Here is a 17,100-nt window from a genome sequence, read left to right as displayed (position 1 = left end):
AATAAAAGAGGTGACATTTATATCACCGACGAATTTGTAGCCAGAACCACACGGACCATTTAAATTGCAGTCTTAAATGGTGGAAAAGACATCAATTCCTACATCCACACTTAAAATATATATTTGTTAAGCACTCCAATATAGAAGCAACGTCGGTGCCATCTGAAAGGATGTTCTCAAAAACTAGCCTAATAATAAAAAAGGAGAACAAAGCTAGGACCAAAAAAGTCGAATAAATAATGTTCTTAAAATATGTCAACACGCCGAGTGAACGATTAAAAATAAAACAAAAAGGTGTAAATATATAAAAACGAAACATAATAAATAAAAATTGCATATAAAATCAGATGATCTTCTAAATACCCCTCAACAATAATATTCTTAATTAGCGTAATTCAGTCATAGTATAAACTGTGCCGGCGTAAGGGCCACTGTCACCCCGGGCGAAAAGATTGTGGCGCCCACTTGAGGGAAGCAATATCAAGTGTTAGTTTTATGCTTATCCCAAATAAAATTATATTAAGCCACCAATCGTAAGTGTAAGCATCGTGTGGTCGAGGAGTGTCTCTAACGATATCCTTAGAGTCGCTCCTCGACTACAAACCCTCAAAAATCCATCTAAAAAAAGTCTCAATAAAAAATATGCATAGGCACAGAGCGAAGAGCACAGTTCTGAGGGTTTGTACCAGGAGAGGCAAGAGACTCCAACTTCAGATCTTGGCACCCCTCCAGAATGTGTCGCCCTGGGCCATCGCCCTATTACGCACCCCCCTAACGCCGGCGCTGTATATAAAGGTAAGATTATCACCCTAACTAAAAAAACTGATTAACGCATAATTTTAGTTTTTAGTTACTGAACGATGTTAGAAATTTAAAAGGAATAATAAATATAGTAGTTAATACATTTTATAAATTTGCAAATTCGTTAAAATTTATAAAGAATTTCGTAGGTACAAAAAGTGTAGATATCAATCTAAAATATACCTAAAGACAAAAAAAAATGATTAGACGTCCCAAATCACAGAATAAAACTCCTTGTAGTCCTCATGTCATGTCTATAAAGATCAATTATTAATTACTATAGTATTAAATAAGAAGACAAACCCAACAATTTAGAATTAATCTGAAAACAATTACTATCCACAAATGTTATGACCATATAAATTAATACCTATGTAATAATTTTACTAATAAAATCAAAATTTTTGAAAATACACAAATGTTTCTACACAAAATAAAACTACTGCAACTTTAAGTATGAAATAATAAATAAATTTTATAAAGAAGAAAAAGGAAGTTTTCAAAGAATGTTCATTAAAAAGCCTAACACCATCGATTATAATTATATTTTATATTATTATTTTGTGATATTAAAATTTTTACATCTAGTCTTGAGCCTGAGAGGCTTGTAAGATTTATCTATTTTACTTAAATAATATAAAATTGAGCATTTAATAATGACATACAGATATAAACGTTTGGCTATTGATTTCATTTGATCATAAATAACAATAACTATAACAACTTAATAGGTAAACACATGTTTTGTTTTAACTGTAACCACAATAGTTTGAAATTTGAATAAACAAATGTTTATTACAACTATGTAACATAAACAGCAAAGAATCTCACTCATGTTTGATTGATTAGTATAAAGTAATAAAAATAAGTACTGCAATACTCTTTATCAGCATGCTTTTAAACCAAAATGTTCAAAAAGGGTAACCAATATACTTTGATTTCACATCAACATTCAATTAGATGTAACTTTTTCTTTTTAAGTTTTTTTTTTTTTGTAGTTACAGTCTTATTTTAATAATAGTTTAGATGCTAAAGAAGCCTAAATTTGATGGAAAAATGATACCGCTAAAGACACTGGCCTCTGAAACAGAGTTTACATTAGTTCAGCGGTCAAAGAGTTCTATCATTAAGTGAGTAAACATTTGTGTCAATAAAGAAGTCTGTATTTGTCATAATATGGATAGTTTAGTCCTTTCATTAAGAACACAGACCTACCTCATCATGACACAAATACTTGAGAATGACAAACCATATCAATCAAATTCGATTTGCTATACAATGGGCCAATGGTCAAGCTTACTTTTAGAAAAGCAAGCACACTACCAATAACCGGTAACAAACAAAATTATTGCTAAAAAATCAACTGCTTAGTTGTATTTGGAATAAGATTTTTTTATTATAGACACTGCTACCAACAACTTGACAGATAGAGAACAGTAAATATAACTGTTCCGATGTAGATATTTTTAACAATAGACTCGACCAGTATATGAATTTTATTCACCATCAAGAGACCATAAGACACCCGCTTTAATTTTGTTACATATTTAAATTACACTTTATTAGCTGTTTGTATAGTTAAAAAACGTTAGAATACGATGATTCATAGTTTGTTGATCCTATGGTTTTTCCACCAACAAACGAAAAGAAAACTTCAAACTTTTAGAAACCTTTAGACAATAAAAAAGCCCAACGCAGATAAGATCATTGCTAGTTCCTGTGTATCGATCACGTTTTTTTTTTCAAAACAGTTTTTTTTTCATCATTGAAAATGCGATTCAAAAACGAGAGCGAAAACTTTCAAAACGAATCCAAACGACAACTGAACCAACCTACAACCAAAAACGACAACGGGCCAGTACCATATAAAATCAACCAATCTGTGTGATTTACAATTTCTTGTATATTAACTACAACGACACAAAATAATACAAGTTAATACAAAACTTTATAGCAGATTCTCCAAGCTGGCGCCATTGAAAGAATTGAGTTATTGAAAACCCCGGATTTTACAGATTCAAAAGAAACTTTTTTTTTTACCTGTAGAGGTCATTTATAGTATTCTGCCAATAATAACAATTTTTAAGTTATGTGTCATAATTTTAATTTTTAACGGTATTTAAATAACAATTTAATGTGAAAACTAGGATCCCAACGAACATAGGTTTCAATATACTATTATGAAAAGTGTAGTTTAAATAATATGATTCGTTTCATAGCTTGTAAGTTTTTACTTAAATCGATAGATGGCGCTGTTACAAGTAAATGTTCAAGAATGCCTTGAAGCGCGATTTCCGGTTAGTAACGGCAATGCTAAGGGCAATAAGGAATTTAAATTTGCATCCATGTCTAGTACACAACGAGGGCCAAAAAGTTTCATGCTCAACTAATGTCAAGTTTTAATTATTCCAATTTCGTGAGTTAACAGCGTGGAGACATTTTTTGTAATTGACTTCAGCATTCTTAATTGATTTTATGTTTCGGTCCTTTCTGAACCATTTCGAAGTAATATAGATACTTAGGTATAATGATAATTTTTTTGTTGTATAAATCACCTCCTGCCGTCCTCATTGCAACCAAGCTAATCTTTAAATGCTGCTTGTTTGTATCTCCATTAGAAAAGCACGGTATCGACTTGAATCTTCGATGAAGTACTAAAATGTTAGATGAAGTACTAAAAGTAGAAAATAGCACAGGTTTGTAAATATATATAAGAAAAATTAAAAAAAGATTTGTCAGGTGCGAGACGGATGTAGAAAGATACAGCAACAATTTTGTTGATAAAATAAATAACGGTAAAACGGGGTGAATAGAGTTTCAAGGGGTGAATAGAGAATAGTGTTTTTTAGGGGGTTACATGAATATTTTCTTACATTAAAATGCTTAGACACAGTTACTTTATGAAATACTTGGAGTTTGCGTATAATCTTTATGTTTTGTCTAGTTAAACGTCCAAATTTTAATAAAAACTCTGTTTCTATCCACCCCAAAAAACCCTCTATTCACCCCGTTTTACGGTATGTAAAGAGGAGAACTAGCCGTAATATGTAATCGAATAATAGGCAATAGCAGTAATAATAATAAAATAAACTCATTTCTTTGAGTCTAAATGTTTTAATCATTCCAGAATTCAATATCAAGAGGATAGGTTGCAAATTCGATTTGAAATTAGTAACTAACAATAAAAAATATGGTCGTTTTTTAAGTCAAACACAAAATAAAAACTTTAGTAGTTTTTTTTTCTAAAATTTCATTATAAATAACAATTAAAGGTGCTTGGGAGTTAGGTTTTGATTTAGGGTAAGAAAAAACAAAATGATATGAAGTATTTTTTTTATTACTTGCTATTATTTTTTTACAAATAAAGCATGCATTCACTGTACATCTCACTCATTTTTGATAAATTGACTCTTACTTATACTGTATAAGTACCTCAGACTAAAACAATAGCACTGAATGCCATTTTGAACTATCCAATTACCAGTCTACTTACACAATAAAATAATAATAATAATATATACTACTGTTGCTTACAGGTTAATATTTAAATTGTTATAGTTTAAAAAAACGATTTTTTTTCACACAATCACCTCATAGATTTACATTTACATTCTTTATCTAAGCTTGACTTGATACATTATTTTGACGTTTGACATTAGCACTTGTCAAATTATAACAGGTTTTTCAACAAATTAAAAATAAAATGATATGATTGCTTAAGATTGGTATGTTTATGGTTAGATAGTGCCATTAAATTTTATCGCTGATAACGAAGAAAAATGTTTAACAGGGTGCTGGTACAAAAGTAGTTATAAATATTAAACATGCATCAAAAATATATAAAAAAGTCAAATATTTATTATTTGTAACTTAACATTATTTATTTATTAAAACAATTGTTTGCAGATATAAACAAAATTAATATGCTCTAATATCAAAGTCTTATGAGCATTAATTGAGGATAGTAAAATACTTAATGAAATTAAAAGTTGAATTTGACAATTTGATTATAATTTACATGCCTGAATCGGAATCATAGTGTTAAAATTAGTTGTGGGTGAATTCCGAATTTAAAATATAGTAATATACAAAACTAAAATGAGTGTGCCAGCCTTTCTAGGCAGTGCTTTATACTCAATGCAGCAACAGGCACAAATCCTAGTCATAAAAAAATTTAACTTGGATTCTGCCTGCACAAGTTATTGATTGTACATTTAACACTGCACTACACACTACTTGATAGGGCAACTAAACTAACTGGCATATTTGAGAACTTAGGTAAACCAAAACCGCTTAGCAAAATTTGCTACAGGCCAGCACTGGCTTAATCTAGCACTGTTTCTAGGGAGACAGTTGTTCTGTTACTCGGGTTGCATTTAGTACATGTTCCATTAAACAATTTTTATATGATGGGTTAAATTAATAATTACTTTTATTTCAACCTTATAAAATAAAACACTAAATAAATACACGGCCCTAAAAAACTGCTTATGCACATTAACTTTGAGATCATTGAGTATATTACAAAATAAACAAAAGATCTATAATCTCATTTTATCATTTTGGTACTTCATTAAATTTTATAAAAATCGGTCCAGCCGTTTTGGCAGTTGTAAATTGCATTGTCATGGGGCTTGATGCTACCCTGAACATTTCAGCTTGCCAGGTTATCGGGAAGTGCCTCAAAATTGAGTTGCAAGAATCCAACTGAAACAACAAACAAAGATGAAAGTGAGTATAAAAACTTGGTAAAATACCAAACCCAGTTATAATAATTATGAGGATGAAGTTTTGACGACCTCCGTGGTCGAGTGGCGTACGCACCGGTTTCAAGGTGTCGCTAGCTCTGAGGTCCCGGGTTCGATCCCCGGTCGGGTCAATGTAAAAATTCATATTTCTACATTGTCTCGGGTCTGGGTGTTTGTGGTACCTTCGTTGTGTCTGAATTCCATAACACAAGTGCTTTAGCAACTTACTTTGGGTTCAGAACAATGTATGTGATGTTGTCCGCATAATATAGTAATACAAGTGTTAATGAATAAGAGACAAGTGAATAAAAAAAACATTTTTTTGTTCTAGTATGATTAAACATAACACTTGATTACGGGATTATGATAGTCACTCTGAAGTGGTGTTGTTGAGAGTAAGTCACAGCAGTAGGCTCATTCCAAAGTGGTCTGGAGGTACAGGGGTATTAATGAATTAAAAAAATATATATTTTAAGGTGCACATCACATCCATACTTCTATACTAATATATAAAGCTGAAAAGTTTGTTTGTTTGTTTGAACGCGCTAGTCTCAGGAACTACTGGTTCGAATTGAAAAAATATTTTTGTGTTGAATAGACCATTTACAGAAACTAGGTATTTGTTGATGATTTTAAAATAATGTTTTTGCAATGCCTCAGCCTGTGCGAACAAATAGTTTTATGTGTACCTCGTTATTGTTATTAATTGTATATTACTTTTGTTATTAATATTTAAGATAGAAATTATGATGTATACCAGCCTTGTTTTTTCCACATTTTCCATTGTATCTTCGCTCCTATTAGTCGCAGCGTAATGGTATATATCCTAAAACCTTCCTCGATGAATGGTCTATTCAACTCAAAAATATATTTTCAATTTGAACCAGTTGTTCATGAGATTAGCGCGTTCAAACAAACAAACTCTTCAGCTTTATGTCTTAGTATAGATGTAACTAAGGTTTTCATGTTTGCACTTTTTGTTGGTTGGTTTTGCTATTTTAAATTGATTTTTTTTCCATTTGAAATGTCAAGTCCAATGTCTAGTTAATGTAGGTAATTGGTCTACATACCGTTTTAACATAAATAAATAAACATACCTACCAATTCGATTTGCCGAAATTTGAAAATGTGAGCAAAAATCTTTACCTAAAACGTAACTGCCTTTGAAGCAAGATCCTTCGATTTAGTAAAGCCTTCGATTTAGACCTAGAAAATATTTATCCTCAATATTCGCTGATTATGTATACGCATTTAGGAAGAAGAATATTAATATTTGATCATAAGAATGTCACTAGATATTTAAGGCAGTCAAGAAGTTTCCATTTTGATGTCAATGGAACATTTGACACCTGCCCAAATGCTTTCTTCCAATGTTTACCATACATGCAGATATTGGAGGCACAGAAGAATGCCTCTAGAGTTGCATACTAGATCCGCAGTTCATATCGGATACTAGGAACCAGAATGGGCGCCAATTCATGCAACTATGGATTTTTAAGTAGCCACCGTATCAAAAACTATATTTATAAATGTGTAAATAACTGGAGGCAACTTTCAATTTATCGAATGCCTGTGGCATTAAACTAAGAAGAAAAGTTTACATAAGAAGTCAAGTTATGTGAAGCATCATCACACATTCCTCGAGATTTCGTAGATGACGGTTGGCTATAAGTAGGTACATACTGACAGAAAATCCAATAACTATGTACTTGTTTAAGATATAAAATATTTGTTGTTGTAGTTTTGTCTAAATTTAATAGGTGGCGATATGCCAGTGACGTCATCTTTGTGTATCGCGGTGTTAAGATTTTCAACCGAAGAATGACACCGCGGTAAAATTGCTCTGCTCTGCAATGGTGTTTTATTATTTGATGTAGTATTTTTGCAACTTTGTACAGTAGGTACTCAATGATTACTTCTTAAACACGTGGCTTGAAGACAAGGTACCTACTCTCCAGTATTTGGAGTACCTACTCATAATAAATTTCATAGAACTAAACGTCGTAAGTCGTTCAATCCAAGAATAATAGAATAAAAGTATCATAAAACTTAAACCAGATATATTAAAAAAAAACCACTAACGCAGTATGGAATTTTAATATTTAATCCTTGTGTCGCGGGGTTTTTTACAAACATACAAGTCACATGCACAAAGATACCCAGACTCAGAACAAGCATTCGTGGATCACACAAATGCTTGTCCCACGCGGGGATCGAACCCGCGACACGCCGCGCCCAGAGGGTTTGGTGTGGTGACCTCAACTACTCGGCTGTTCGTGAATATTGGACAAGTTTTGCAAGGCTCGCGAAAGGATGTTTCGTATTAAATAGAAAGAGATAGAAGACAGACTGATAGCATCCAAATTTTAAAATCGAAAAATGCAACCTTAACTAGAAACTGGAGTATACAAACAACAGTTCGGGAATTATTAACTAGGGATATAAGATTAGGGCATTGTTTAGAAAAAATATTAAAAAATCTTTACTTCTTTTTATTTATTAGTTGCAAGTAAAAATTCTCTTTCTTTGTGTTCTTCTAGTTTTAAGTGTTTATTAGTGCGAATGTTGGAGCATTCCCCACCTCGGAGGTGGGCGCTAACAGTTGCGACACAGTTTTTATTAACTAATGCGCGGCTGTTAACACATAACCAATGTTTGTCACTGGTTTTTGTTCCAATAAATGATTTTGAATTGATTTTAATTTTTTTTGGAAAAAATAAAATTGTATTTAGATATCTATTTTAAGTTATATCCTCTGCTGTATCCTACCGTTTCTTCTGGGTAGGTTATTATGGGCTTGGGATGTCAACAGAGGTTACTCTAGTCTATACTAATATATAAAGCTGAAGAGCTTGTTTGTTTGTTTGAAGGCGCTAATCTCAAGAACTACTGGTTCAAATAGAAAAAATCTTTTTGTGTAGTATAGACCATTCATCGAGGAAGGGTTTAGGCTATATATCATCACGCTACGACTAATAGGAGCGAATATACAATGGGAAATGTGGGAAAAACAGGGCAGGTATAAATCATAACTTATATATGCTAACCACGCGGACGAAGTCGCGGGCAATAGCTAGTTTAGAATATGGGGAAAAATGATAAACCCGAGGGTGTCGGAGGGGCTTCGGCGGTACGTCTTGGACGAGTACGTGGGGTACTCAACACATTAGCACAAAACTTGATCTCTTCTGTGGACTGAATGAGATTACGCGGACCACTTATTAAGCCATAGTCAATTGTTCAGCTAAGACTTCAACATAAAACGGCGACGAACTGGTTGCTTGCCACAAACAATGGAAAGCACTAACACAGGTTTTACCTGTCACAGTCTCTATTTTAGTACAAAAATAAGTGTTGTAACATTGTGTGATGCTGAGAAAATAAACATTTTTTATTATTATTATTAGTTTATTATTAATATAATATTGCTTTTGCCTTAGGTTAACCGTTTAGCCTCCCTTAGATTCTTCCACTCTGTCCGGTCTATATCGGCCTTTGCCTTGCAGTGGGACAAAAACGGCTGAATTAAAAAAATACAATTTATTAAGTCACTAGTTTTTCGCCCGCGTCAATGTCGGTTATATCGCGTTTCGAAGAGAACTCTTTAAAAGTTCGGGATAAAAACTATCCTATGTTCTTTCTCAAGGTCAACTCTATCTCTGTACCAAATTTATGTAACAAACAGACGGTTAATTTTGTGTAAAGTACAAAGGGGTTGACGTATCCATGTGGAGAAAAACCTCTTAAACGTTAATAAAAACACTTTTGTGCTTTTCTCTTCTTCTGTGATTATATTTTATTTCAATATTATTACTTTGTTTATTGTTTTAACTTTAATTTGTTTATCGCTTGGCCTTTCGAACGTAGACAAGTTTTGGTACCTAACGGTCGAATGGCCCGCGGTCTATTTGGATCGTTCAGACTAAATCCCAGAATTTTTACTTCGCATTATTTTATTATTATTTATACAGCACTTACATTTTCGAGACGAACGTAAAGATTGTAATAACAGTCTTCAAATAATTTACTAAGATTATCGTAGTGAATTTACAAGGCATGAAATTAAACTGGCAGGAGGTGATTCATTCGGTTTAAAATAGACCCTCCGTTATTCCGCCAAGATCATTATTATATTTCGCAATATTGACATCTTAGAACGTTTTGGTTGCATTCAGATAAAATATGAAAATATAAATACTGTGTATTATTTGCAATTATTTTCTTAGCAACCATTTTACCTGTGTTTTGCTATTAGTATTTTCGCAGGCGCTCTTTATTATCAACGAGTATTCAGGTGGGCGGAGTTAAGACTTGTTTAACCAATAGTAGCGAGTTGTCGGCGTCGTTTGTCAGAATTAATTATACGTAGGTAATGAATTTCTGCATTAAGCATAGAAAAAAAAAGAAAATCCGCTAAACAGTAGTGAAACAAATCAATACACCGAATTATGGATCAAACGTAATCTCAGACAACAATGCTTTCTCCTATTTCGGCGACAAAATTAAGATAAGTAAGTAACTGATTCAAATCGTAATCACAAAATCAAAATCAAAAAGTTTTTATTTCAAATAGGCCGTTTCTCAGGCACTGACTCTAGTTGCACGGTTTCAAAGTGTCATTCTTATGGAGAAGAACCGGCAAGAAACTCCATAAGTTACTCTTTTCAAAATATTACAGCAGCATTTTACATTAAAATGAATGTATGCACACTACGTGCTGTACGGACAATTTCCAGTCCAACAGCGATTATTATTTTAAGGTTAGACGTAGAATTAGCCTCTAAATGTTAGAAATCAATCTTAGTTAAAAAGACAACATTAAAATTGTCCGCTTTTGGTTACTAACAAAACCAATTATCGTCAGCACTAGCTTTTCCCAACTACGCTGGCGTCGGATTCCAGTTTAACTGGATGCGGCTAGGTATCAATTTCTTAAAGGTTTTGACTACCCGTAACGACTGTCAAGGATATCTAAATAAGAGCAGGGAATTTAACGTGCCGTCCGATTTCCGAACCACGGAGGAACTCGCTATGACATAGATGGAAATCCAGGCGACGAACTTTTGGAAATGAGCTCCTCTATCAACAAACAAAATGTGTAAAAAATTCAAGAAGTACCGTGTTGCCGACCTCGGAAAATATTGCAACAAAAATGTACAACAAAAAACATGCTTCAAATAAAAAAGCCAAAGTTTATGAAACTTTTATGGGAGCAAATCACAGTTAAATGAAAAATAATCAACAATATCGGATCATCAATCTTGAATTCTGCTGAAGTAAAAATCATAAACAATTTTTTTTTTATTCAATTAAGTAATATAAACTGAAGTAAAGTAAAATAATTAATTCAGTAGAACAAGATTCATTGTTAGGTATAAATACTCAGAAATTTACACAGACTTGATTGATGGATCCCAGTGAATCGCGAGACCACAATCTACATAAATTCGACACTTAGGAACGAGTTGACCGCCATTTTGTAATACATCATGTCTTCATTTTTTTCTGGCAATTCACAGTCCGTGTTGGCCATTAACAATATTTACGAAATGAAGTATGTATGTACGAAATATAAATAGCATTTATAAAAAAGATTGAAGCTATAGGTACATTTGTGTAAATTTATTTTAGAATGAAGTAAGGACAGGATGCGAGGACGAATATTAAGGGATACTTAGCTATTAACAAAGGACTACGGTTACAGAGAGGGCAGAAGAAAATATGGTTAAGGTCGCCCACAACTTTGCCACACCCACAAATCGCTTAGAATTTTTAATCTTACCAGATGGGCGGGACACTAGCAATGTATAAAATCAATTCTATTCCGTTTTGTTTCACAAAATTTGAATAACGTTGCATTAAGCCGGGGACGATAGCTATATGGTGTGGTAAAAATGTTGGTCAGTGTCATCTCAGCGCTAATGCATAAAAGCGTATTTTGTCTAGTGCCTGTCATATATAACAAAGTACCAAAATGGATTAAGTCCCTACCCTTAAATAAGTTTAAATTCAAATTCAAAGAAGATCTTGTTGCCAATGTTTTTATAATCTCAATAAATATTTAAATGATGCCTAACTGTTGAAGTTAATCGACAGCTGCCTCAAACCTCATCCTATCTAACCTCATTATTATCCCTACTAATATTATAAATGCGAAAGTAACTCTGTTATGTCTGTCACGCTTTCACGTCTAAACCACTGAACTGATTTTAATGAAATTTTGTACAGAGATAGAGTTGACCTTGAGAAGGAACATAGGATAGTTTTCATCCCGGACTTTTGAAGAGTTCTCTTTGAAACGCCATATAACCGACATCGACGCGGGCTAGTATTTAGTATTTACTCAACTACATATTTTTTTTAATACCGTCTTTCTCACAATTTAATGCTTTCAAATACTAAACTCAATCAATATGGAACAACTGTGCGGATACAGCGAGAAGAAGCTACGCAAGAGCTAACCAGTGTGGCACAAATTGACTAGTATATGTTAGCAAAAGAATTCTCTAGGTTCAAGAGCTAAACGCAACAAGTACTCATATTGAATTTACTTCCACCTTGACCAGCATGGTACCTCTATACATGAGGAGGTTTTCAAGTGTCCAATTGTGGAGGAACACTAGCTGAAGTCAACAACACAGTGTACCGACCAGTGGCGAAGAGAGAGTCTTCTTAAAAGGGAAGCCCGGAGTGTAACTTTGTGTGACTTTGAAATCCTTTAAAAATGAATTGGTTTTAGTTTTATTTCATTTTCAAAAGCTTTGATGTTTATTACTTAATAATTATATTCTGTTGTCGCTTCTACAGCATGTTAAACAATGAAAATAAAATCACTGTTAATCTTTTCTATTAAAAAATCAAAGAAAAGAACTTTCTAGTAATTCTTGCTTTATCTTAATACCTATTTAAATATACAATTACCAAACAAATAAATTTCAACTAATAATGCTTTTGTTTTTAAATAATAAAATAATACAGGTACATATTATAAGGTACAAGTTGTTTAATATTTAAAATTAAAGCAGTCAGGAACAACCTTTTATTTTTTAAGTTTATTATACATACCGGAAATTATATTATTTTAGTGTTTTATGTTTTATTAAATCCTATTTATTGTTAAATTATATTAGCTCAATATATTCAATGTTTTAACCATTTCTATTTATTAAATAAAGTAAATAACAATTATTTAACAATAATTGAATGCTAAACTGGCGCCAGCGGAAGTTAAATTTTGTCAGTTGTCAACTTAAAATGGGAGAGGGAAAAATTGAATATAACGGATTGACGTTAGTTTAGCAAGGGGGAGTGGTTGTCGCATTTTGAAACAGATAAGTACTGTGAAGTGTAAAGTGTGAACAGGTGATAAAATATACATAAGTTCTACCATCAGCATGTGTATTTATTCCATCTGACCTAAAACCCTTTAATATATTAAATGCAAATGAATATACTGTACTGGTTAAAGTTGACAAGAAATGTGTAAGGAATTTAAAATCTAAAATGATTGAGTCATTGTCATCTGGTAGGACAAATCCAGTGTTGAAGAATCCACACAACCCTGTTCTAATCAGCTTCTTGGTTAATTTATAATTAACATTCAACTAGCTTTTTTTTTTTTTTCCTGGCTCTTCACGGTTAGTGTATTCAACTAGTTATAAGTTATAATTTAAATTGACATCAGTTTGAAAACTGTCATGGAACTCCGTTTTGTTATTGCTGTCGTGTTATTTATTTCTTTTTTTATAATTTAGTTCTAAGATTTAGTTATATTTCTGACTTTTATGTTGAATTGTTTGGTAAGATTTGAAAGTAAAAAAAAAAAATACAAAATGCCACAATTTTTGATATTAATATTTATACTCTGGTTTCCTCCATCTAATGTTTCTTTTCAACAAAAATATGCTTTAGGAAATTAATGTTAAATGATAGCAATCAGACCGAACTCACTCATAATATTAAAAAACAAGTTTTATTGGTACAAATAGTGAAGAACGCATTGTTATGGCAGGTAAGGGGTATATGAATATGAGCAAAGCCCGTGCCTCGAGGGCAGGGTCGAGGCGCCCTCTTTATTTTTTTTAAAGGAAGTTGTCAATGGTTTTTTGGCAGATAATTATTACCTATGTATATTTTGTCTTTTTCTAATATTCTTTGTGATTGTGGTATTATTCTTCTAAAATATTCTAATCAATCAATCTCAATAGTAATAAGATAAAATGAAATAAAATTACTTGTATTATTAAATTTGTATTCATAGTAGGTACCTGTTTATTTTTTGATATTAAAGATTTTTGTAAAATTTTATCTTATTTATCTTTACTCGCCCAATTGCTGTAGAGTTGCTTATAGTAAATAACTTTTTCGAAAAATAAGGTCTGAAAGCAGTTTCGCTTCTAAAGATTACGTAGATAAGTACACCGTACACGTCACGACGTTAATCACTTTTGTACTACTTAAATAAACACGGTTAACCACCAAACATTTATTAAAACATTAATATTGATCACTCATCCACGGTTATGTTGTAAAACCGGCAGCAGAATATTAATAATGTACAACTCTTTCTTACAAATTTAGTGCTTAACGCCCTCTATGTGCGAAGCAAATTAAAATATCAGAGACATTGAATGACAGATTATAAATTCACTCATCCGTTGACCTCGTAGTTATGAAGTTGTAAACTAGATGTCACTTTTTTAAGCTTTGAGTCAGAATTAAACTACGAAAAGTTAAATTCGTTGTTTTAAATTGTACTTTAAATTTATTACAATTTAAATCCAATCTACCGTGACAAGAACTTATTAATTTTGTGAATGATTCTGAGGTTGTAGTGTTTCAAACGTTTATTTTCCAATTTCAACAGCATTTTAATATATTTCAGTTATCATCACAAACAAAAAAGTGATCGGGCTATGCAGATCAATTTCTTTGTAACAAAAAGATATAAGTAACATCAAAACCATGTAGGAATAAAATAACAAGATATATAAAAAGTTACTTATTTCGCAGATTGCTGTTAGGGCCATCTCTTGGTGGGTAGCGACACTAAATTTTAACAATTCGAAAACAAAATGGCTTTTATCAATTAAAATAACGTTGTACGTAGTAATGTAAGTAGTTAAAAGAAATGGTAAAAACAATCTTTTCTTGTTAGATCATGTTCGCCAACGCCATCTATTGGCGAGTAGCGCTAACGCCGCCCGTAAATTTTTAAACTTGTTTTGTGACAGTTTTTAATTTTATGTTTAAAAAGCTTTTATATAAATAAAGTATTTATTTATTTAATCATCACACTAATCTACCATTACAGGTTACTTAACCTAAACTACTACTAGGACTAAACAAAGGTATTTATGTGAACTAGGGTTTCAAAGATTGAATTATTATGCACCTAGTTGCAGGTCTAAATTCCAGCAACTATTTGCTAACAATAATAAGTCATTATTAGAATATCAACTTTCGTTTTTAAGCTCTTAATAAAAGTTTTACAAAGTTTGAAAACTTTAAATCCTAAAACGTATCAACAGATGGCGCTACACGGTCACTCCGTCAGGCTGTTCTTCCCTCTCAAGTTTTACAGGCGGGACTGTTAATTACACAACCTCCATATATCACTCCAGGCTCCGCCCACAACTGAAAATCCTGTAAGAAGAAACGAGAAGGCATGCGAGAGGAGGTTGGATGCTGCGGCGTACACCTCCGAGCGGCCACGAGGTCTCGTGCCAACTCTTTCCTATCACTGAATCTTTCTCCCTCACTCTCGCCAACCTTCGGCGAGGAGCACGTGTCGTTAAACTCATGAAGTTTCATGTTCGATCAACTTCTACTTAATATTCAGGGGTGCAACGTGTACGTAAAATATCTTTTCAACTTTTTTCCTTACGTATTTTTGATAATCTTGTATTTTGTATGTGTTAATTATGTTCTAAAACCGTTATATCTGGCGTCGAAGCGGATTTCTGTATCTGAATGGCGACACGAGAGGCGTTTGATAATTTGATATCAGTCCACCGCAATCTCAGTGTTTGTGACAGAAAAATATTGAATTCTGACTGAAAGTTGTAACGAAATGGTGGAAAAATAATTTTGACTGGTAAATATCGGTGTGTTGTTGTATCTGAACGCGGGGCAAGCGGAGAAACGTTAATAATAAGAGGCTTATTCGACTGCGTGTTAAGTCGTAATGTTGAGGCAGCCATTTTGAATCCGGGTTTAATAAAACAGCGAATGTACAGGGTTTTGGCAATGAGGCGCTCCACGGCCGAGCCATTAATTTCGTTTGAGGTCACATTGCAATCGTTTTAGTTATTTTACAGACGATTTTAGAGTTTTGCAGATAAGCTAGGGGCTATAGGGATTAATCTCTGAATTTATGTAGTTGATATTCCAAGGTATTTTGTGTGTAATAGAAAACGAGGCGTCTTAGCACAGGGCATTGTTTATTTGAAAGGAGGTTCTTATACTAAATAGGTCTCTATGGAAGATAACCTTTTTTGTACTTGTGTCAAATTACACATGTGTTTTATATATATCTAGAAGATAGGTAGTGTCAGACTCTTACTGACTAAACCTGAACCGCCGTGCTACGTCATCCGCGTCTTTATGTCGGCGTATGGCAATGCGTTGCAATACTACATACACCGATCTTCTAGATTATCTACCTAATCTAGTTTTCATATTTTCATTATTTCCAAAATTGATTTGATTTAGAAGAAGCTAAATTGACTTATAAGTCATCTGATAAGAATCAGATAACTTTTATTTTTTTATTAATTGTTTAATGTTTGTTATTTTCGAATATACTTACCTACCACAATACTTACGTTTCTCGTTACGAAGGCGATGTCAGGTTGTTGAACATCACTTAAAGGAAAATTGTGTCTGGTGTGAGTGAGAAAGCGTACTAGGTGTATACCGCTGTCCTGACTATTTACTCATTTTACAGGTATAATAAGAATGAATGGATATGAAAAAGTAGATAATGTTTTTAGTCTTTCAAATAGATGTCTAGTTATAAAACATGAATTTGTGACATTAGGCTTTTTTTCTTAGATACGACTAATGCATTCAGGAATTTAATTAGAATTTTCCTTGTCTCGCGAGGAGTTTCACAAACATACAATTCTCCTAGACTCCTAGACTTGGGACAAGCGTTCGTGAATCACACAAACGTAATGTTCTTGTCCTACGCGGGCATCGATCCCGCGGTATGTCGCACACAGTTGGTGGCGCTATGACCTCAACCATTCGGCTATCCGTGCAGTCAGTTCTTTATATGGGTACAGTCTTGCTTTGGTATTGATCACCACGCTAGCTCACTGCGGGTTGGCGATTTCAGATTCCAATATTTGGAAACCAGGATTTCTCGCGATATATTCAACATTTGTCATTTATATCAAAATAATTAAGAAAGTAGGTACATTAAACTTTGATAAACACTGGGATTGAACCTGCTCCTCATGCATACAAGTTTTTGTATAGAATCGCAAAGCCACCACACTTGAAAAGTTTTGTTGGCAAACATTGAGGGGTAGAAGATTTAATCCTA

Source organism: Trichoplusia ni, chromosome 20 (assembly GCF_003590095.1).
Source record: "Trichoplusia ni isolate ovarian cell line Hi5 chromosome 20, tn1, whole genome shotgun sequence".
Taxonomy (NCBI): domain Eukaryota; kingdom Metazoa; phylum Arthropoda; class Insecta; order Lepidoptera; family Noctuidae; genus Trichoplusia; species Trichoplusia ni.
The sequence above is the reverse complement of the archived record's forward strand: the minus strand, read 5'-3'. Positions refer to the sequence as shown.